Genomic DNA, 23,564 nt, shown 5'->3' with positions numbered 1-23,564 from the left:
AATGAATGGTTAGATTGAACACTGAATACCATCCAGTTTTTTTTCACTGGAGAGGATCCACTCCCTTTTCATTACAAACATGAAAACAAAAATCCAAGCAAACATTTTTATGCACGCATAAAAGAAATTCTATAATAGCAAAATCAAAAGATGAAAAAGATAGTATGTTGACAACATACAGATTCCATATACAGCTCTTTTTATGCACACACACACACACCAAATTATATTGTTAACATAAAGACATTTGCGATAGACAAAACACAAGTCATATGACATTTAACTAAGTTAACAAAACTTCACTCCAAATAACTAACTCAACAACAACCTATACAACATATTTAGCATTAGTTTACCTAGGAACTAAAACCAACATGAACAATTAAGATCCAAGAAGGGCCATTATTACTCCATCTTCCTCTTCCTAGTATTCCTCTTAAATGTCTTATTGCTCAAACCTTAACTATCTGGATTATAAAGGACAACCATGGATGAACTCTCAACCACCTCACTGGCCACATATTTAGTGAGAGTTGCTTGCTCACTTTCATAGTTGCTATCGATCGCAGAATCCTAACCTATTAAACAATTACGTAATAAGAAACAAAATATCTATCAAAATAGCTTGCTTAATATTAACTTTAAAAAAGTTAAGATGCTCTAAATCTGTACTAACCTTAGAAAGAGATACAACACCCAGTACATTTTCTTCAGACTCAGTTTTCATATGGCAACTACTACCCAAATCGATCGAATAAATATGATCCCCTCCTTGAAAATAGTATCTCACATAGATAAACTTTTACAACTTAGAAACAGAATATTTATTAAGATTTCTAAAAGTCAAAACCATGATAACATACCTCAATTTCAACATTTGAATTTTGTGCCCCATAAAGTTCTATGAGGGACTCATCATCACTTTTTATAACTACGCTGTAAGCCTGGTCACAAATTTGATATTCCTAAAGGTGATAGACAATTTACATAAATATTTCTTCTCAATGATGGCATCAAAAGCTTTCAGATAGGAACTCCCTTGAGATATCTCTTGTGTGTTACCAATAGCAAGTTAGGAATAAAGATTTAGCTAGAATTAGGATCTAACTACACAAAGTTAAATTAAATAACATGAACACTTACAATACCATCTTTTATTTCACATGTTGATCTTTCTACAATAGTCTTGCCTTCAGAATTCTATAATGTCTCCTTAATACACCATATACCATCAGTGAGGATGACTCCAAGCCGATATCTAGAATGACATGAGTTTATTCTATTAAAGGACATCAAATTCTACAAAGAGAAGAACATTAATACCTGGTATGGTTTAACAGCTACGATTACCTCACAGCGCCATTAAACCCAACTTTCCTACAATGCTCACACCAATATTGGTCTTCATTGGGTTGCACTTTCCTAGGACAGGTGTTGCACAATACATAGAACCAATCCTTCAAGCCCACCTCCACAGAAACTATAGTACCAACAACCCAGCAAGATGTCTCCTAATGAAGCAAAAAAACTTGTTCCAGTAAATAAACTTCAGAAGATGCTTGAATGAGTAAATTAACAAACAACCAACAATCTCACTTGTTCCAAGTTTTGAACCTCTTCCATATATTTAATTGGAATTGTTCCCCACAATATTTCATCAAACACCGAAGGGATGGAATGACTCTGGATTATATTGATTTGTTAAAAAGTAAGATCTCCTTGCACAAGTAAACTACAAAACATAGGTAATAAAATGCAATATAATTGAGAAGGATCAAATCTATTTGTCTTATTGTCATACCTCTTTCGATAACTAATAACAGTAGAAAATTGAGCATTATAATATACTCGAGAAGGATCAAAGCTACTTTGGATGTTAACATCATTCAAATAGACATATGGTTTAAATAGCTATGCCACCAGGACTAATGGTTCACAATCTGGCTTACGTAAAAATGCAACTACTTGATCAACAAAACGGTTAAATAGTGTACACTTTATCTTATTTCTCCTAAAAATATACATAGAATATATCAATAAACACACACCCATGTAGTCAGGTAAATAAGTGTATACCATAAACTATAACCCTAACAGAATAATTTATCCATGAACAAAGGGAGTCTCCGGAAAATAAACTCTAGATCCTCTAAATACACCACCATCCATTTAGTGGGTTGCCCACTTTTGGTCACCAAGTCTCTTACGTCCTCCTTTGCTACCACATGACCAATACAATCTTCAAAACACCTTTAAAATCATATGTGCTGAGTGCATATTCAATCAAAACGAAGGAGAGATACATTAAAAGCAGCAACCAAAAATAATAGTCAGCCTGTATACATTAACCAATGAGGTAGTTTTAGGCCATAGCCATTGACTCGATTACTTCATACTTCATAAAAGAAAATGGGCTGAAGGGAAATGTCTTAGAGGAAAGACTCGAAACATAAGTTTTCATGTAAAAACTTGATTTATACTTGTGCGGTGTAGTCCTGACTGACTTTCCATACTCTTGGACAATAAAATTTTTCATTGAATAGATTTTATTCTCGTGAAGCACGCTCCTGAATATTGTTACGCTATTTCTCGAGATCCGATCACCCTACAAGCAATAACCAACCACAAATTAATCAAACCACCCTAATCTTCAAAACAAAACTTACAACATGAGGACACGATTAATTCACTCATTGATCCTTAAGAATATTGTATAGTCGGACTACTACAACTACCAGGGACTACGATAGTTTCGATGGGTTGACATCCACCACTCGATCAGCTACACCACTTGCATCATTGGAACATTGGCCATTGCCATTTCAAAATGCTTCTCTGCTGTGTCTATAGTTTCTACACCACATTCACAATCATATTTATAAATAGAGCACTAACTTCCCCACGGTGGAAAAAAATAAATTTCAAATTTCAAATGAAATAACAGCAAGACAAAATTATAAAAATTGCATGCAATGTTAATGGTACCTAATCAGGCGAGATTCCCAATTTGGCGATCCTCCAAGCTTCTCCTCAGCCAATAAGAACAAAGGAAGCTAAGTTAATATTGGGATTGGAAAAAGTTAAACCATAACCTTCGATCAGCAAGCAAATGAAGATGTATACAAAATTAGAGAGTTGCACTACTCCACGTGCAAGGAAATTATGTACCCACTTGTCAAAAAGCAAGCTCATTTAGGCTTGTTTTACTGTTTTGCTATTCTATCTTTATATATATAAAGATATTCAAGTTTCTCAACATCATAACATTTCATACCAATGGCAATAGCAAGAAAGGGAAGAGATTGAGAAGACTTCCCACCACTAATCCCTCTTAAACGCTCTACTCCCAAGCCCCAACCTCCTTCCTCTATGGCACCGTCAACAAAACTAGTCCGACCTTCCTCTACCATTGGAAGCAAGTAACCCCCAGCCAAGCAACAACAAGATTTTTAATGTATCATTCAATTTTATATGTCTAAATTATGATTTTCACTAACTAGCCCCTTAATAATATTATTATGTAACATATTTTTTTCTAAATTTACATGAAAATTAAAATATTTTCAAATAATCTAGAATAAAAATGGAAATCATTAGCTTGATCAAATACATAAATTCAAATACCTCTCAATTACAAAGCTAATCTCAAAAAGGGACGGACCCAAGTGTAAAAAAGAGGGGGCATTTTTTTCCACAAAAATTTAAAAAAAAATACTAATAATATATATAGATGTATATATTTTTTCCTTGTTATATTATGTTTTTTCCAACATAAAATATAAATTATTTTCTTATGTTTTATGTCAAAAAATATTTTGTTAAATTTAACATACAATCATAATTATTTTATTAAATTTGATTTAGTATAAAAATTAAAAATAAATAAACAACTTATAAAAATAGTAATAATTAACTTTATGATACTAGTTAATTAGTTGATAATTAAATTCAAATTTATTTTTTTAATTAAATACAACTTAAATTATTGGTGAATTTTTAAAAAGTTATTTAAGATAAAAAAATGTATTATCTATATATTAATATATTATATTAATATTTTTTATTAAAATAGTCTTGAATATAGTAATTACTTTAATTAAAAATTTATCTATATCATAAATATTATAATAAGTGAAGTTCAAAATTAAATAAGAGATAATGAATAATTAAATAATTTTTAAGAACATATAAAAATAATATTTGATCATGTTAAAATAATGAGAAAATCGTTATAAATAATCTTTTTATTATTTTAAATACTATAATGTGTGTGAAATTATTTTTTTATTATTTTAAATACTATAATAAATGAGTGTGTGTATAGATGTATATGTGTGAAGTTCTAGTTTTTTCAATATATATAGAGTTCTAATTTAAAATTTTAAATATATCTAAATCAATTTGAGTTGGTCTAATAATTAGCTCGGTTATTCACTTAAATAAAGGTTAGAAGTTTAAATTTCGTTCATATATATAGTAATTTATTAACTAATAATATGCTATTAAATGAAATTTAGATCTATAACAAATTATTTATTGATATGTAAAATATCATAAAAAACAAAAAAAAATATATCTATACAACTAAACCTAAATTTTACTTTACATATTTTTATCCCTACAAATAAATTTTTTAAGTCTATCACTAGTCTAAAGTCCACCATGAGGTCATCCCATTCACCCAACATAGCTTCCAAGATCTTGATCTTTGATATAATTTATGTTATATCCCAAAGGTGGAGACGAATGATTCATCACGTTCCGCTCAAGTATATAGAAAAGTAAAATATACAAAAACTACAGAGTATTTTCAATTATTGCAAAATATATTCATAAAGAAAAAAGGAGAAAAAAGTTGTCCAATCTTGTTCCTTTGTGCTTGCTTACATAAAATTGTTCTTTTCCTTGTACTGCGTGCACTATTATAATCTTGTTTAGACTCCTACACGAAGTGCTAAGCTTATTTAATTAACCTGTCAATTTTGATAGCATTTTGTTTAAGATGCACTGCCTCCAAACCCGAAATAATGATCTAATTTAAGAAAAATTGCAATTGATTTTGCATAGATAATTATTTTTAAAAAAGATAAGGTAATATTAATTATAAATTATTTTTAATTATATCTCTATTATAAAGATGAGATATAGGATTTGATTGGATGAACTTCTGAAAAAAAAGTATTATTTTAAATATTTTTAAAAAGTAAAAATAATTGAATTTAGATTTTTTCAAGTGAAAAAATTAATAAAGTGATAAAGTGATGAATTAATCATTATTAATTAGAGTATTTATATATCTTGGTCTTTAAAAAATTTCGGATTAGACACTTTAGTCTTCAACTAAAATTAATTATTCGATTGGTCCCTAACAATTAACTCTATCAGTCACTTAGGTCTTTTGCTCCATCAACTCTAAAGGAGGACAAAATGGTTCCTGGTAATTCTAACAGGGGACAAAATGATCCCTGACACCCTCTATTTGGAAACAACACCGTTTTTTTCAATTTCCATCATATCTCATATAACCCTAACATTCATACTCTCTTTCTTCACCTTCACAATCTTCTTCTCCATCTTCTCCTTCCTCCTCTTCAACTCCAAGATCAAGCCATGGTATAACTGTCACGTGTGTTACACCTACCTCAACATGTCATGGACCACATACTTTCCAAATTTCTGTGACTGGTACACCCACTTCTGCTACACTTCGCCCACCAGAGGCATCCACTTCTACGTCCTCGATAATAGCATCACCTCCAACCCCGACAACGTATACCACATCCTCAAGATCAAGTTTTACAACTACCCCAAGGGCACGCAATATAGATTGTTGGACATTAGGACATCACGAGAAGATTCTCATTCGACATCATATGAAAATTCTCATTTGGAATGGACCCCGAGTGTTTCATTCCTTCTCTCTCGGAGTCTAAGCTGGCAAACAGCTTCGACCTCGTATCCAACCTATCAGTACAGTGAGCAATGTCGTTGGCATTGCTCATATGAAAACTGAAGCGATTACTAAACATTGATTCGGAGAAGAAGATGAAAGAAGCGATCGAAGTGGTGGCCATGGAGATGATAGCGCAGAGGAGGAGGGAGATGGTGACGACAACGACAGGTCTTAATAAATCAGACTTGCTGTCTAAATTCATAGGATCCATCGAAGACGACAAATACTAATTGAGAGACATAGTCACACTACAAGAGAACCGCAGCTTAGCAGTGCCTAATTTCCTGTGTCTCCCCAAACCGCGGCAACGTGATGGAGGAGTTGCGGTTCTTGTAGCGGATTTTGTGTCCGTCAAAGATCGGTCACCATAGCTGCGGTTTTGTGCCTCAAACGCTCCAAATTACATAAAGCACAGAGTGACAACAACCAAAATTAAAGGAAACCAGATCCAATTTCCCTCGTTTATGCGCGAACCCAAAAAGGGACAAAGGCGCCAATCACCAGGTCCAAGACTCACTCCCGTGGTATACATTTCTTCTATCAGCTGCAGCTGCCACATTGTTTTGGGTCACAGATCTGCTGAAGCTGCTGCATATCTGCTGCGCGCAAAAGGAGGGTGGATAGGCACGTCCGTTGTTTGTTCCTCCACCGTGCATGTCCCGGTGTCGTCGCAAGGCTTCCCGACTGCCCCGGTGTCATCATCCTCAACCTTCCCCCCGTACCCTATTGTGCGCCACTCGACCGCACCCTCTCCTCGCTTTCAGGTTCACTCTCTCCCCTTTTTCTTGCTCTTCCAATTTCATGTGTTGGCCTGGTACCTTTGTTTGAATTGAATAATTTTGATTGTTGATCGGATCTGTGTGCACTAAATTTGTTTACCCATCAGTTTCCAATTTGGTCCTTAATCTGGTTCGAACCCTAGTCCCAATTCGGTCCCTAATATAGTCCAAATTTAATTGTTCCCAATTCGTTGCTGAAAATATATGGACGATAATGTCTGTAATGTGAGGATGGATGTTAGGCTAGCTATATAGTTTGATTTGTTACTCAAAACCACCCAAAGCCATGTGATTAGTACCAATTATCCAAGAGCACTCACATATTTTCCTTCTGTGGTATGTCAATGGAGCAGGAAACCAAGTCAAAAAATTTTTACTAGGAAAGATACAAGCAAAAATAAAACAGAACAGAAGAGTTATAAAATAGAGTTTGGTGTTCTCTTTTTTTCCCTGCTGATTGTGTTTTTCGTCACATGAAACTGTTAGATACAACCATGATTAGGTTGAAAGAATTCTTAAAATGCATCAGATTTGCAATGAGCTATATCTAAATGTTATCTAATATCTAAGATCATGTGTGCTCTTTGTTAACATTTTCACCATGGCTAAGTTTATGTATGTAATTGTGTTTTTATTTTAAGCAGTGTGATTCTGAATTGTGTCCGCATAACTATAATTCTGGCTGTGAATTGAGTATTTTTTGCTACTATTTTTATCTTAAAATATAACATTTTAAATGATACTAAGACAAAAATTAAATTTCATAGAGAATATAAAAGTTAATATGCTTTTACATATACTGATTTAAAATAATAAAGATCAGAAAATAGAATACACAAAACTATTTCTAGACCAGTTAAAAAATATGGCATGCATAGATATAAAAACTTAAAAATATGGCAGGCATAGATATAAAAACTTAAAAAAATGAAACTACACGAACCTGCATTTGTTAATAGCTTTATGCTATATATACTTGTTTTTAAGAAGTATTCTATTTATTAATATCTTTATGCTACCATGAGAATATAATCATTTATTTGTCTCTTTTTATATATCATGATTTATACCAATTCAGTTTAATGTTGCTTGTTTCCAATTTGTTTGCCATTTTGGTTCGTAGCCCTGTCCAATTTAATTCGTTTGGTTGTTGATCGATTAATTTTTGCATCAAATTTTCTCCCTATGTCTTCTGAGTGTTGGTACGAACAAGGTTGATTAATTTTGCTCCAATTTGCATTTCCCAACTTACATGATGAGAATTTGTTTCTAATTTAGCATTTGGTTTTTTTAATATGTGTCATTTTTAGTTTGGATTGAACTTCATTATAATTTTTTGATCGAGCAAGCTGTTTTTCCATTTCTTGGTATCAATTGATTAAGACCATCTTGACTGTCCTATTTCATTTAGATGTATTTTTTAATTTTTATTTGTAAGGACAGATTTCCTAAATATATTTTGATGACCACAACCGCAGAGACATCATGTCATGAAAGAGTAGTATATTATATTGTGAAGCTTTACTCTTTACAACCGAAGATAATGATGATTCTATGATATATAGGGCCTTCCTAACAGCCTGGAAGTTAATGCTTTTGTTTTATACATGCATGAATGACATTCTCTATTTTAAGCAAGAAGCTAAAGAATGAAAGTGAATGATCATAAACTTTATTTGGTAACACAGTGAAAAGTTGTATATATATCTTGTGCATAGGTCCCATGTTTCACATGAGATACAATGGAGTATGCAAGTCCTACTCAGAATATTTTATATTTTTATTTTTACCCACATAATTACCTTCTAACTATTTTTTTTTCATATTTCAAGGAGAACAAAAAAAAATGTTATAGACGTATATGTTTCAATTATTTTCAACTGAATAGTTATGGGAGTAAATTATTAGTCAACTAAATTTCTAATTAAGTATCGAAAACCCCAAAAAGTAGGTCACCCTTATTTATTCTTCCTTCTATCTTTTTTCTTTCATTTTCCTTCAATTCCTCTTTCTTCTTCTGCTGTTGCTTTTTTTGTTTTTTCCTTCCGCTGTTGTTGTTCATCTTTATTGTGTTTCTCCATAATTTATATGTTAGTTATAAAAATATGACTAATTATTCAAGTGATTAAGACAATCTTAATTGTCCTGTTTCATTTAGATGTACTTTTTGATATTTATTTGTAAGGACATACTCCCTAAATATACTTTGATGACCAGATCTTTTCTTAAGTATATATATATATATGGAAAAGGAAACACTACACTGAAAGTTCAACTAAGAGAGATGGATTGACTCAAAGGTATTCTGAAGACTTATTTAGGTAGCTAGGGAGAGAGGGGGTTTTATACGGATGACAGTAGATGCAAAATCGGTATTAAATGGATAATATTATTGGAGGGGGTAAATGAAGATAGATATCACGTGCTCAACTGGTCTTATAGTGATGTCAATATTATGAGACCATGTTCTTTGACTGGTTTGAGAGGATAGTAGACTTTGTCTACCACCACCAATACGTTATTATTGTAGATTATTTAAACATATTTAAATTATTGTAGATTAACTAAACATATTTAAATTAAACAAATCTTAACCTGTGCATATTTAAATTTCTTATGTTACTTTGTTCACATTCAATTATGTCATTTTCTGGATTATCTGAATTTTCACACAAATAAGTTCAAGTTAAGTTAATCATTAGTCCCAAATGTATGTTACCATCTTGTTTTTCTCTTTTTCTTTTATTCTAATTTATTTTTTAAACGCTTGTGAGATAATTTATGGGTTCTGTTTTCTTCGATGACATAGGATAAAATTAAAACCCTTGAAGCAGGTTCTCTGACGAGCAGATATCTCGGGAATTTAAAATAAACTATTTGGAGTGCGTCCTTGTACCTTCAACTGTGACAGGTACTTCATTTGTTAAGAAGCAATGAGTCTTGCACAAAAATTTTTTGAGTATTTACCAAGTATTTTTTTAATCTAAAGACCTATAAATTAATGGCAGACCATTTCTTAGATCTATTTGTTCTCTGACTCAAGTTGTTCTACCAACTTGGAATAGTAAAATGTAGGAGTGTTATGATGAAATCATGAAGCTAATTTGAACTTTAATTAGCATGCTTCCAAATTTCACCTATATTTTCTCACCTTTTTCTTATCTTTTGGTAAAATTTCGACACTCAAATTATTATTATTTGGTAGGTGAATTGCACTCTCATATATATATACAATAACAATAATTTTGTGGCTGGAGTAATTATATAATAGTTAGTTTTTCATATTAGAGTTGCACCTTACTTAATATTATTTAATTGAAAAGGATACATCTAGTAAGTAACCAAACTTATATATATTTATAAGCTTGATGTGCATGTTAAAACTAGTTAACTTAAGCCCTTTATCTATTAGTCATTTTTTATTTATTTAACTGTAAAATTATTAAAATCATTTTTTTTAGAATTTATTCTTGAGTTCTTTGATGCTTTTGTCTTAAGTATGATCTTAACTCTAACCATTAGGCCTCTCTTTTTTTTCTTTTTCTTTTTTTTGTAAGGTTTTATTTTTTATTTTAATTTTTTGGCTTTGGGACCAGCATTTCTTTATTCCAATAATTTTTTTCTAAAGTGCAGAATTTTCCAATGAGTAAGCAACTTTCAATAAATTATCTTGTGTGATGCGTATTGTTCTGAAGGATAGTATCTGTGTTTTATTTTTTTCATTTTAAGAGTTATTGTCCGCATCTATTTTATGACTATTTTATTAGTTATTATATGTTACTCTGACTTTATTATTTGAATTTTCGGTGTTCTATTATATCATTAAAGTAGACATTGATAAGAGTTGAATTTCAAAGCCATAAATTGGCCAGAGTATAGGGACAGTTTGAACAGATTCTTAGATTTCTCATTTGCCAATGTATCATCCGATGGGATGATACATTGTCCATGTTCGAAATGCGGGTTCCGCCTTCTCCAAACTAGAGAGGATGCGTATGATCATTTGATAATAAAACCTTTCCCCTCCAGTTATACATTTTGGGTACATCACGGTGAGAGACGCGTGGCAGAGAGCTCTAGTGAAGGACAAGAAGTAGAACCCGATAGAAACCTCAAAGACCCAATGCTTGACATGGTTCAGGAGGCGTTCAACTTCCCAGGACTTCATGGCGACGAAGACGATTCAGTGAATGAACATGCTGGCGGGGATCGGGAGGAGTTGTTACGAAGACCAAAAGTAGGTTAGGAGTTTCACAAAGTAGATTTTTCGTTGCAAGTATAGCTCCGAACCAACAATTGACCCTAATCAAATTATTATTCTAAAGATTGTCACAATTCAAAACAAATATAAACTGAGAGTATTTAGACTCCTGGGTCGTTTCCCTAGGAACTAATGCCAACAAGTGCATAAAATTGGTTGTGGAAAGCAAGGGGTTTCAATGATTGAAATAAACAAATAAAGAGATAAAAGAACAAGACAAAATTATAATTAATAAAGTGATGAAGGAATAAAAGAACTATGTATGTAATATGGACAACTAATGCTATAAAATGATAGAAAATGTGGTTTAAAACATAAATAGAACCTTGACTTGGGATGAATTATGGAATCCCTTCCTTGCCATAACAACAACTATGATAATTATGATGGATTAATCTCACTAAGTCAACCCTTAATATCGAAGAGTAAGTCAAGTGAGCATAATTGTTATTAATCCACAAATCCTAGCTAACTTACTAATTACCTTAGTAAGAAGCTAGCGTTAGTGGAAACAATAACAACTAACAACCTAAGAATTATTACTAAATGTTGAACATTATGGCTCTAGTAATACATATACTCATTTTTTCCAAGCCAAGGGATGGAAATTTACCCCATAACTAAAATTGGCATTTCATCAAATACCTAATAGGCATAATCATAAAATATGGTAAAATTAGGAAAATGATGAAAACTATGAACAACCAAATGATCAAAATCAACAAAAGCAACTCAATAAACATATAAAAACCATCAAACATCAAATTCATTAACTAGAAATCAAAATTGCCAAACTATGTATATATTGACAAAGGAAATGAAAATACAAGAAAGTGTAGAACAAGTAATGCAATAAAAGAGGAATTAAAGAAATACTTACAATGAAATTGCTATAATCCCAAATCAAAATTTGAAGTATAAAATGCTACAAACCCTAACTAAGAACCCTAATAGAGCATTTTCTACTCTACTCCTACTCCTACTCCTAATATGTATTTTTCCTAATCTAAAGTGTGCTCCCTAAGCTAATGCCTTGGTATGAGATGTTGCCCCCTTCATATAGCCTTTGATTTCAGCATCCAAGCCTTTAGAAATGGGCCAAAAGAGCCCCAAAATCGTGAGCCACATGCGTTTCTAATGAAGGCACGCGCAGGTACTTGTGCGTACGCACAGAAGGTTGTGCGTACACACACATGACTGTGTGCTTCTCCTTTGTTTCCTTCATGTCTTCTCCCTTTGTACATGCTTCCTTCCACTTTTGCCTTGACAAACTTGCCTCTAGAACCTAAAATCACTCAACAAACATGTCATGGCATCGAATGGCATAAAAGTGGGATTAAAATCACTAATTTAAGCTCAAAAATGCATGTTTTCACATTTAGGCACAATCTAGAGAGGAAACACAAAAGTATGCTGTTTAAGTGAATAAATGTGGGTTTATATGATGAAATCCACTAAAACCAAACCAAAATATATCGTCAAATATGGATTCATCAAGTTGCCATACTTATCAAATGAAAGTAGTCGCGAGGTCCGCAACTTACATGACCTGCTCGAAGATGGAGCGCAGGAGCTATACCCGGGATGTTCAAGGTTCCCTAAGCTGTCTTTCTTGGTGAGGCTTTATCATATAAAGTCCCTGTGAGGAGTGAGCGACAAGGCTTCGGAATGATACTGGAGTTGCTGGTAGATGCCTTTGAGCATGCAATGATTCCGAGCACTATGCACGATGCCAAGAGGATCATACGAAAGCTCGGTATCACATACAAAAAGATAGATGCATGTCCAAATGACTGCATGCTATACCAGGGCAGCGACCAAGAGTTGTCTAAATGCAAGCGATGCGGGACATTAAGATGGAAGCAAAAGACTGATAGGAACTCCAGAGTGAGGATCAACAGGGTTGTTAAGAAGAATGGAAAACTGCAAGTGGCGAAGACTCTTCGCTACTTCCCCCTTATTCCACGATTGCAGCGGCTCTACATGTCTAGTAAGACAGCCGCTGACATGCTGTGGCATAAGAGTGGTCATAGCTCTGACGGTATTTATCGGTATCTGATAAATCACTATTTTACGGTTTATCTTGTGCTCAATTGAGTGGTTTTAATCAAGTCTTTGCACACTTATTCATACAAATTGCATGGTTGTACATTTTCCTTCCTAATTTTGTGCTATGATTGAAAACATGTTTCTTTGACCTTATATTTGCTAATATTAATCCTCTCTTATTACCATTCGATGCCTTGATATGTGTGTTAAATGATTTCAGAGATTACAGGGCAGGAATGACTTAGAGGATGGAAAGGAAGCATGCAAAAGTGGAAGGAATACAAGAAACTGAAGGAACTGCTAAAGCTGCCTCTTGGTACTAAATCGACCATAACTTGAGCAACAGAGGTCCAAATGATGCGGTTCCAGTTGCGTTGGAAACCTAACGTTTGGGGCTTCGTAACGATATATAATTTTCCATAGCTTCCCTGAAGCCAGATGACGCGAACGCGTGGACCACGCGGACGCGTGACTTTGCAGTGACCTATACGTACCAGAAATCGCTGAGGGTGATTTCTGGGCTGTTTTTGACCCAGTTTTTGGCCCAGGAAACACAGATTAGAGGATATAAAGTGGGAAAATCAATCCATTCATTTATACAACAAGGACAACGTTCATTATTCATAATTTTAGGTTTAGATGTAACTTTTAGAGAGAGAGGCTCTCTCCTCTCTCTTAGGATTTAGGATTAGGATTAGGATTTAGGATTTTTATTATGATTAGGCTACTTCTCTTCAATCACAGGTTCAATGTTCCTTTAATTTATTTTCTACTTTTATTTATTCTATTACTTTAATTGTTATTTATCTTTTCAATTTGGCTTATGAACCATTCATGTTAGGATTTTCTTAATTAATATAATTTGAGGTATTTCAGATTGATGATTGTTTTACTCTATTTATAATGCTTGCAACTTAATTTAAGATTTAATTCCCTTTTGCTTTGGTTAAGTAATTGGTAACGCTTGAGTTATCAAACTTAGCAGTCGATTAGAATTTGGGATTTGCTGATTGATTTGGATCGCTCTAAAGCTAGTCTTTCCACAGGAGTTGACTAGGACTTGAGGATCAAATTAATTAGTCCATTTGAATTTCCTTTATTTAGTAAGGGTTAACTAAGTAGGAGCAGAATCCAATTCTCATCACATCTGATAAGGATAACTAGGATAGGATTTCCAGTTCTTATACCTTGCAAGAGATTTTTATAATTATTAATTTATTATTTTTCTTGTCATTTAAATTACTTATTCCTTATTTCAAAAAAAATACCCAAAAATACACTTTTACTCATAACCAATAATAAATCATACTTCCCTGCAATTCCTTGAGATGACGACCCGAGGTTTAAATACTTCGGTTATTAATTTTATTGGGTTTTGTTACTTGTGACAACCAAATTTTTGTACGAAAGGATTCCTTGCTGGTTTAGAAACTATACTTACAACGCGATTATTTTTATAAAAATTCTTTACTAGCAGAAATCCAATCGTTAAAATGGTACCGTTGCCAGGGAATTGCAAACGCGTGCCTTATTGATGCCAAGGCATCTTAGCCTAGTTTTACTAGTCTTTTTCCTTTGTTTTTAATAGGTTTTATATAGTTTCTTGAGTTACAAGTAAGCCATTTGGGTAGAAATTCATATGTATTTGGATTCAATCAACCATGAGTAAATTGATGCATTTTCATGAGGTTTTATGCTTAATTGCTTATAGATCAAGGATGAGAAGAAGTCTCATGATTTTAGCATAGCTTTGATGTATTTGTTGATTGATGACAGGTGACCAAAAGGCTTGGAGGAAGGTTGAAGAAAGGGGATGGCAGCAATTGAAATGAAGGCAGCAAAACCACCCTGGGAAGAGCTCACGTTTGTGCCAACGTTTGCCTCAAACTTGAGGTCAAACGTTGGCTCAAAAATATGCCCAGGAGATGCCAACGTTTGCCTCAAACTTGAGGTCAAACGTTGGCTTAAGAAAAACCCTGGAGAAGCCAAAGTTTGCGCCAACGTTTGCCTCAAACTTCAGGTCAAATGTTAGTTCAAAAACAAGCCCTGGAGAAGCCAACGTTTGCGCCAACGTTTGCCTCAAACTTGAGGTCAAACGTTGGCTCAAAAACAAGCCCTAGAGGAAGCAACGTTTACGCCAACGTTTACCTCAAACTTGAGGCCAAACGTTGGCACAATTACACACCCAGGAGGACTAACGTTTGCGCCAACGTTTGCCTCAAACTTGAAGTCAAACGTTGGCTGCAAAATGGCCTTGGAGGGAGCACGTTTGAGCTCACGTTTGACCTCAAACGTGAACTCAAACGTGAGTGACAGAAAAGCACCATTCTGCATAATTTTTAACACGCAAACGTTTGAGTTAAAGTTTGCCTCAAATGTTAACTCAAACGTAAATGCTCCAAAGTCCAAATTGCAAACGGATTTTTTCTCAAGTCCAAGAGCAATCAACTGAGGCTATCTTCAATCCAATTCCATCAAGGCCAAGGCCCAAATTCAAGGCTTAATGATCAATAGAAGGAAGTGTATAAATAGAAGTTAGTTTGATTTAGAAAGGACGGCAACTTTTACTTTTGAACTTTCACCTCTTTTAGAATTTTGACTTGTAATCTGGAACTTTCATTTTTAGATCTTAGAGAATTGGGAGGGAATTGAATTCTCTTCCCCTCTGGGTTTTCTGTTTTCATTTTCTGCAAAGCTTTACTTGAGTCTTGGGTGTTGAGAATTGAGAAAATCCTGTCTCAATCTCACCGTGAGATCTCTCTCTGTTTTCGTTTCACTACACCATTTGAGAAATTGAAATTTGAATTTACTTTTTCTACTGTTTGATCTTTAATTCTCTTGCAATTGATCTTTGAATTGGATCAAGGAAGGTAGTGAGATCTAGACTTGGTTTTCTAGTCTCTTGACCCCTGAGATCCTGCATTTTTCTTTCTGTTTATCTACTGATGTTTCTTGAAGCTGATTTACTTTTCTGTTTGAAATCAATCTCAAATTAATTCATCCTTTATTCTCCTGTTCATTGCAATGTACTTTTCTTTGTTTAATTTCTGCACTCCCAATTCCCAATTCCTTTTATAATTCAAGCAATTTACATTTCTTGCACTTTAAGTTTTAGTCATTTACATTTCTTGCAATCTAAGTTTCTGCAATTTATATTACTTACACTTTAAGATTCAGCTTCTTTACTTTCTTTGTCCTTTAATTTACAGTCAATTACCCCTCTCCTTTTACAATTCATGCAATTTAGCTTCTGTCAAATACAAATCACTCAAATCAACTCTTGTTTGCTTGACTAAATCAACCACTAAACTAAAATTGCTCAATCCTTCAATCCCTGTGGGATCGACCTCACTCACGTGAGTTATTATTACTTGATGCGACCCGGTACACTTGCCGGTGAGTTTTGTGTTGGATCGTTTTCCACACATCACTTATTATTGGTTATTGTAAATATTTGCTTTTTGCTTGTTTATTTGTTTTTATTTTTGTTTTTATTTTTGCTTTTTCGTAAATTAAGAGATTATTGGTTTTTATTTAGTTATTAAAATTTTCGAAAATAATGTTCCTTGTTCTTTCTTGATTTTCAAGTTGTTCTTCGTGTTCATCTTGACCTTCAAGTTGTTCTTGGTTATTTTCTTCGTTTTGATCTAAAAATTTTAAGTTTGGTGTCATTTTATTATTTTTCTCTTTCCTCATTAAATTCAAAAATATCTTTTCTCTTTATTTTAATTGATTTTTTCGAAAATTACAAAAAAAATTCAGATTTTTTTTTATTTTAAAATTTTTATCTTATCTTATCTTAGTTTTAAATTTCAAAATCTTATCTTATCTTATTTCAAAATTTAAATTTAAAATTTTAAAAATCAAACCTTTTCAAAATTGAAACCTTTTTCAAATCTTTATCTTATATTGTTGTCAGTGTTTTTTGTTTTAGAAGTTTATTTTCATTAATTTTTTATTAGCTACTAGGAATTCTTACACCTCTGGTTTCAAGTTTGGTTCCAATATTGTTGTAAGGAATGGAAACTATAATGAAAATAGGCATCAAGGTTGGAAGAATCAAAGATGGGAGGAGTCACAAGGATTTGATCAACCCTCTTGGCAACAACCCCCTCCAATGCGCTATAACCAACAACCATTCTGTGATGCATACCAAGACAATAGTTATGGTGGACCCTTTCGTGACAAACCACCTCCACCAAATTACTATGGTCAAGAGCCATTCCAGGGAGCGTACCAGGATGATAGATATGATGGACCCCCTTGTAGTTACCAACAAGCCCCAGCATATGCTTATGAACCCCCTCCTCAACATAACTCTGAACCACCATACTCACAAGCCTCTTTCCACCATTCACCTCCATATGACCCTAATCCTTATCCACCCCAACCTTCATTGGATAACAACACACTCATCTCTAATATCATTGGTCTCACCTCTACACTCCAAAATCTTATATCTCGCATGGACCAACCCTCTACCTCCAATATTCAACCCTCAAGCTTCAGTGCGCTTCCTTTTCAACCACATAATAATCTTCCCATCCCATCACCACCCTCCATGGAAGAGCACCCACATCCATCAATCCAAGAGCAAGATGATCCCAATTATGCTATTGATATGGAACAAGAAAGAAGGAATCATCTTCGCGAATCCATACTTCATAAGAAGCTAGAGGAGGCCCTACAGATGAAGGTAGTGGGGACCCTTGAAGTCAAAGGAGTGGTTGAAGAATTAGTGAAGGAAGACATCAAGGAGGAGTCTGATTTTGTCTTAGAGCAAGAGGAGGCCCAAAATGTGGAGATAGGAGAGACCCTTGAAGATGAAGGAATAGTTGAAAGGAGTTTTCATAGAAAGAAAATCATCAAGGATGAGTACAATTTTATACTAAAACAACTGGACAAAGCAGTAATTATTGAAGAGGAAGAAGTGGTTGAAGACTTAGGAGATGCTGAACCTCCATGGGAAAGTCCAGTCATAGAACCTCCTTCCAAGACGTTTGAATTTGATGTTGAAGAGGGTGTACAACCTCCAAGGCATATCATGGCTAAAGACTTTGAAGAGGTTGATCAAGAGATAGAGATTAAAGAAGAAGAAGCACAACCACCCATGCCCTTGGTGAGTAATGAAGAAGAAATTGAATTGAAAGAAAGCTACCAAGAGGAAGAGGTTGAACTTGAAGAAGCTTTCAAACAGGTGGAAGTTGCCAAGGAAGAGCACAAGGGAATGGAGCTTGAAATCACCTTCCCAAAGCTGTTGGAGACCTCTCCCCCAAAGCCATTACCATCCAATACAACATTCAAGTGGGTAAAATTCTTATCCTTGCCCTTTACTTTCCCACTTGAATATGGTTTACTTAAGACAGATGGTCAACTTAGAGCTCTTTGTAGCATTAAGAGTAAGAGGGAGATGGTTAGTAGTTGGCAACACAATCCTAGATTCATTGTGGTGGGAAGCTCACGGCTGAATTATCATGGTTGGAAGAATAATAAATTGTATGGGTCTAGGAAGCTGTTTGGGTACTTTATTGAGAATTCTGATTGCTTACCACCCGGATGGAATCATGATGATCAACTTGAAGACGGGTGTAGAATCAAGATTTGGGATCCAGGAATATATGAGGATCAAATTTGGGAGCTCAAAACTTGTGAAGAACTCCATCAAAGCTTGAGAAATTTACTTGGTATTGATAGAGTTTATTGGAAGTCCAAGCATTGGTGGAAGTTTCAAGACGAGTTCAAACACAAGCCACCATGACAAGGAGCTCACCAAATGTCCAACTTAAGGACTTTAACTAAAAGTGCTAGGTGGGAGACAACCCACCATGGTATAATCGTTCCTCTTTATTCTTAGTCTTATTTTATTTTATTAGTGTTCATTCATAATTTTTGCATATTCATCTGCATGCTGTATTTTTGCATACTGAATAAAAAAATATATAGATATAAAAAAATAATAATAATAATAAAGGAGAAAAAGAAAAGAAAAAGAGCAAATAAGTAAAAGGGGACAAAATGCCCCAAAGTAAATGGTGAAAGCAATGCATATGTACTGTACTTGAAATTAGAATGCATGAATATGTGGAAAACATAGTTAATGGGCAGTTAGATTTTGCATTGTAATTACATGGATTGTCTTAAGTTATGTGAGAAGTTTAGGTTAATTAAGGATTCAAATTTTAGTCCACTTGGCCAAATACAATCCTACCTTGACCCTAACCCCATTCCAACCCTTAAAAGACCTCTTGATATGTGTATTTTGTGCATTAAATTTTTGTTGATTGTTAGATGAAAAGCAAGCCTTAGAAAGCAAGGTTAGTAGATAATTGAGAGAATCGAACCTTAAACACTTGAGTGATTAGAGTGTATACACTTCCGGTGAGGGTTCGATGCTCGATTCTTTGTTCCCGGCTTTCATGAGCTATTTTCTTCTTGCAAGTTCACTTGTACTTTATTTTGTGATTTGAATTAGTTGAATCCAGTTTATGTTTGTCTTGAAGAGCTTATTTACTTTTAACCAAGTAGGTAGAAACATTTTTCATGTAGTTGCATTCACATAGATAGGTTGCATTTCATACTTTCTACCATTCTTCTTCACTCTTATAGTTTCTCTTGAGCTTAGCATGAGGACATGCTAATGTTTAAGTGTGGGGAGGTTGATAAACTACTATTTTGCGGTCTATCTTGTGCTCAATTGAGTGATTTTTATCAAGCCTTTGCACATTTATTCATACAAATTGCATGGTTGTACATTTTCCTTCATGATTTTGTGCTATGATTGAAAACATGTTTCTTTGGCCTTATATTTGCTAATATTAATCCTCTCTTATTACCATTCGATGCCTTGATATGTGTGTTAAGTGATTTCAGAGATTACAGAGCAGGAATGGCTTAGAGGATGGAAAGGAAGCATGCAAAAGTGGAAGGAATACAAGAAACTGAAGGAATTGCTAAATCTGTCCAGCCTGACCTCTTGGTACTAAATCGACCATAACTTGAGCTACAAAAATCCAAATGATGCGGTTACAGTTGAGTTGGAAAGCTAACATTCAGGACTTCGCAACGATATATAATTTGCCATAGCTGCCCCGAAGCCAGGCGATGCGAACGCGTGGACCACGCAGACGCGTGACCTGGCAAAAACGCAATCCATGCTAACGCGTGGACGACACTTCTGCGTGACTTTGCAGCGACCTGTACGTACCAGAAATCATTGGAGGCAATTTCTGGGCTGTTTTTGACCCAGTTTTCAGCCCAGAAAACACAGATTAGAGGCTATAAAGTGGAGGAATCAATCCATTCATTCATACAACAAAGACAACATTCATAATTCATAATTTTAGGTTTAGATGTAGCTTTCAGAGAGTCCTCTCTCTTAGGATTTAGGATTAGGATTAGGATTTAGGATTTCTATTATGATTAGGCTACTTCTCTTCAATCACAGGTTCAATGTTCCTTTAATTTATTTTCTACTTTTATTTATTCTATTGCTTTAATTTTTATTTATCTTTTCAATTTGGCTTATGAATCATTCATGTTAGGATTTTCTTAATTAATATTAATTTGAGGTATTTCAAATTGATGATTGTTTTACTCTATTTATAATGCTTGCAACTTAATTTAAGATTTAATTCCCTTTTGCTTTGGTTAAGTAATTGGTAACGCTTGAGTTATCAAACTCAGCAGTCGATTAGAATTTGGGAATTGCTGATTGATTTGGATCGCTCTAAAGCTAGTCTTTCCACAGGAGTTGACTAGGACTTGAGGATCAAATTAATTAGTCCACTTGACTTTCCTTTATTTAGTAAGGGTTAACTAAGTGGGAGCAGAATCCAATTCTCATCACATCTGATAAGGATAACTAGGATAGGATTTCCAGTTCTTATACCTTGCAAGAGATTTTTATAATTATTAATTTATTACTTTTCTCGTCATTTAAATTACTTGTTCTTTATTTCAAAAAAAAAAAACCCAAAAATACACTTTTACTCATAACCAATAATAAATCATACTTCCCTGCAATTCCTTGAGAAGACGACCCGAGGTTTAAATACTTCAGTTATTAATTTTATTGGGTTTTGTTACTTGTGACAACCAAATTTTTGTACGAAAGGATTCCTTGCTGTTTTAGAAACTATACTTACAACGCGATTATTTTTATAAAAATTCTTTACTAGTAGAAATCCAATCATCAGCATCCACGGGACGACGAAGCATGGAAGGCATTTGACAGAACTTATTCTGACTTTTCCAACGACCCGCGCAGTGTTCGCCTAGCCTTGGCTAGCGATGGCTTTAACCCTTATGGAAACATGAGCTTGAAGTACTCAATTTGGCCAGTGGTTCTTATTCCATACAACCTGTCCCCTTGGATTTGCATGAAACCCACCTCTTTTATCCTCTCCACGATTATTCTTGGGCCTAAAATGCCTGAAAATGATATAGATGTCTACTTACAGCCCTTGATCGATGAGTTGAAGCTATTGTGGGTTGGTGTTGAAACGTACAATGCTTACACGAAAAAAACTTTCAGGATGTATGCTACGTTAATGTGGACAATCATTGATTTTCCAAGTTTAGGCAACTTGTCCGGGTAGAACACATACGGTGGGAGAGCTTGTCCTGCATGCAATTTGGATGCTGAGACTAACCAGCTCACACACAGTCAGAAATGGTGTTCCATGGGTCATCGTCTCTTTCTGAATCCTGCCACAGATATAGAAAGGACCGAGATAGATTTGATGGAAAGATAGAGGATAGAGGTCCACCTGTCAAACTCTCTGGTGGAGACATTGCGAGACAACTACAGGACGTGCATGTCCACCTTGGCAAGGTGCAATCAGTTGCTGGGAAAAGGACACGCGGACAGCAAACCATCGTACAAGACGAGTCCCCTTGGAAGAAGAGGAGTATATTCTTTGAGCTACCATACTGGAAAAATAATGGACTGCGTCACAATCTTGATGTAATGCACATAGAGAAGAATGTGTACGACAACATAGTTTTCACCATAATGAATGAGAAAGGTAAATCTAAAGACCACCTTAAGGCAAGAAAAGACCTCCAATTGATGGGAATCAAGCATGATCTGTGGCCACAGGAAGATGAAAAGTACCCATCCGCCATCTTTACTATGACCAATCCACAAAAGGATGTCTTTTTAAGGACTATCAAGAATGTGGTCTTTCCAAATGGGTACTCTAGCAACATTTCCCGCTGTGTTGACCTAAGACAGCGTAAGATGTTGGGCTTGAAAAGCCACGACTGCCACATTCTGATGGAGCATCTACTAGCAATTGCGTTAAGGAATGCTTTGCCTGCCCTACTGTCCTCTGTCTTGGCGAATTTATCATCCTTTTTTCGCAAAATATGCAGTAAATCCATTGACCCTCAACAACTTCCCCTCCTTCAGGATCATGTTTATATTATGTGTTACATGGAGATGATTTTCCATCCTTCTTTCTTCACCGTCATAGTTTACTTGACCGTACATTTGGTCGAGGAAGTGCAACTTGGTGGCCCAGTTCAATATCAGTGGATGTACCCAATTGAAAGGTACCTATATTGTCTCAAGCAGTACGTGCGTAATAGATCACACCCGGAGGGCTCAATCGTAGAGGGATACTTATCGGAGGAGATTCTCATATTCTGTTCAAGATACTTCGATAATGTCGAGATTAGGATCAATCGACCAATGTGTTGACGATCGACCGTGTGAACCTAGTGAGTGTGAAAGTGCAGCCATGGGTAAGAAAGGCGGTGGGGGCTGCTTCGTTTTACGCTCTCACACCAACTGAGAAATTTCAAGCTCATCGTCACGTCTTGGTCAATTCTCCGACTATGGAAAAGTTCATAGAGTAAGTAAAGTTGATATTATGGATTACGAAAAATGACATAATCTTGATGGAGATTCTGACATAAAACTGCTATGATCTATCCAGTGATTTCAGAGCCATCACAAAGAGGCAGCTGCGAAGCAGGACAAAGTCTAAGTCTCACATAGACAGCGTTGTGCACAGAGAATTTCCCGAGTTGTTCAAGTGTGAGGTGAAACCTGTTATGATCAATCTTGTTATCTACGGTATCCTATTTGTTCTATCCCAAATTGATGAAACATATGATTGTTACCTACCAGGTTCCCTTGGGAAGCATCAGGCATTCGAGCGAACTACAGTGGCTTGCATGTGGCCCCAATGTTCAAGCTAGCCGCTTTACAACTTACAACGTAAATGGATTTATGTTTAGGACCCTGTCAATAGAAGAAGGGCTGAAAACTCAGAATAGCGGGGTTCACGTCACTTTCGACACTAGAATTTATGCAAGCAAGCGCGACAGTAATGTTGCAGTTGGTGGTGTCTCGTATTATGGGAAACTAGTGGACATCATTGAGTTGAATTACAGTGGTCAATTCATAGTCGTTTTGTTTAGATATATCTGGGCAAACACCACATCTGGTAGAGGCATAAAATAAGATGTTATGGGCCACACACTTGTCAATTTCTCTAATCCAATACATGTTGGT

At 34.8% G+C, this 23,564-nt stretch overlaps 1 long non-coding RNA gene across 2 annotated transcripts; it reads right to left on the bottom strand.

Annotated features, from left to right (window-relative positions):
- Positions 1 to 200: 200 nt before the first annotated feature.
- On the bottom strand, positions 201 to 3,460 carry LOC140182621 (uncharacterized). 2 transcript variants are annotated; one of them, XR_011878571.1, is made up of 6 exons: positions 2,986 to 3,459; positions 2,736 to 2,853; positions 1,597 to 2,605; positions 1,351 to 1,511; positions 677 to 1,258; positions 201 to 578 (listed from the first exon to the last, which is right to left on the bottom strand). It is a non-coding gene; the product is annotated as an uncharacterized lncRNA (long non-coding RNA). The 2 variants fall into 2 exon arrangements; XR_011878570.1 differs by having other exon boundaries at positions 1,351 to 2,605; positions 2,986 to 3,460.
- Positions 3,461 to 23,564: the final 20,104 nt, after the last annotated feature.

The sequence above is a fragment of the Arachis hypogaea genome, chromosome 20 (genome assembly GCF_003086295.3).
Source record: "Arachis hypogaea cultivar Tifrunner chromosome 20, arahy.Tifrunner.gnm2.J5K5, whole genome shotgun sequence".
Taxonomy (NCBI): Eukaryota; Viridiplantae; Streptophyta; class Magnoliopsida; order Fabales; family Fabaceae; genus Arachis; species Arachis hypogaea.
This window is presented reverse-complemented; position numbering and strand designations above follow the sequence as displayed.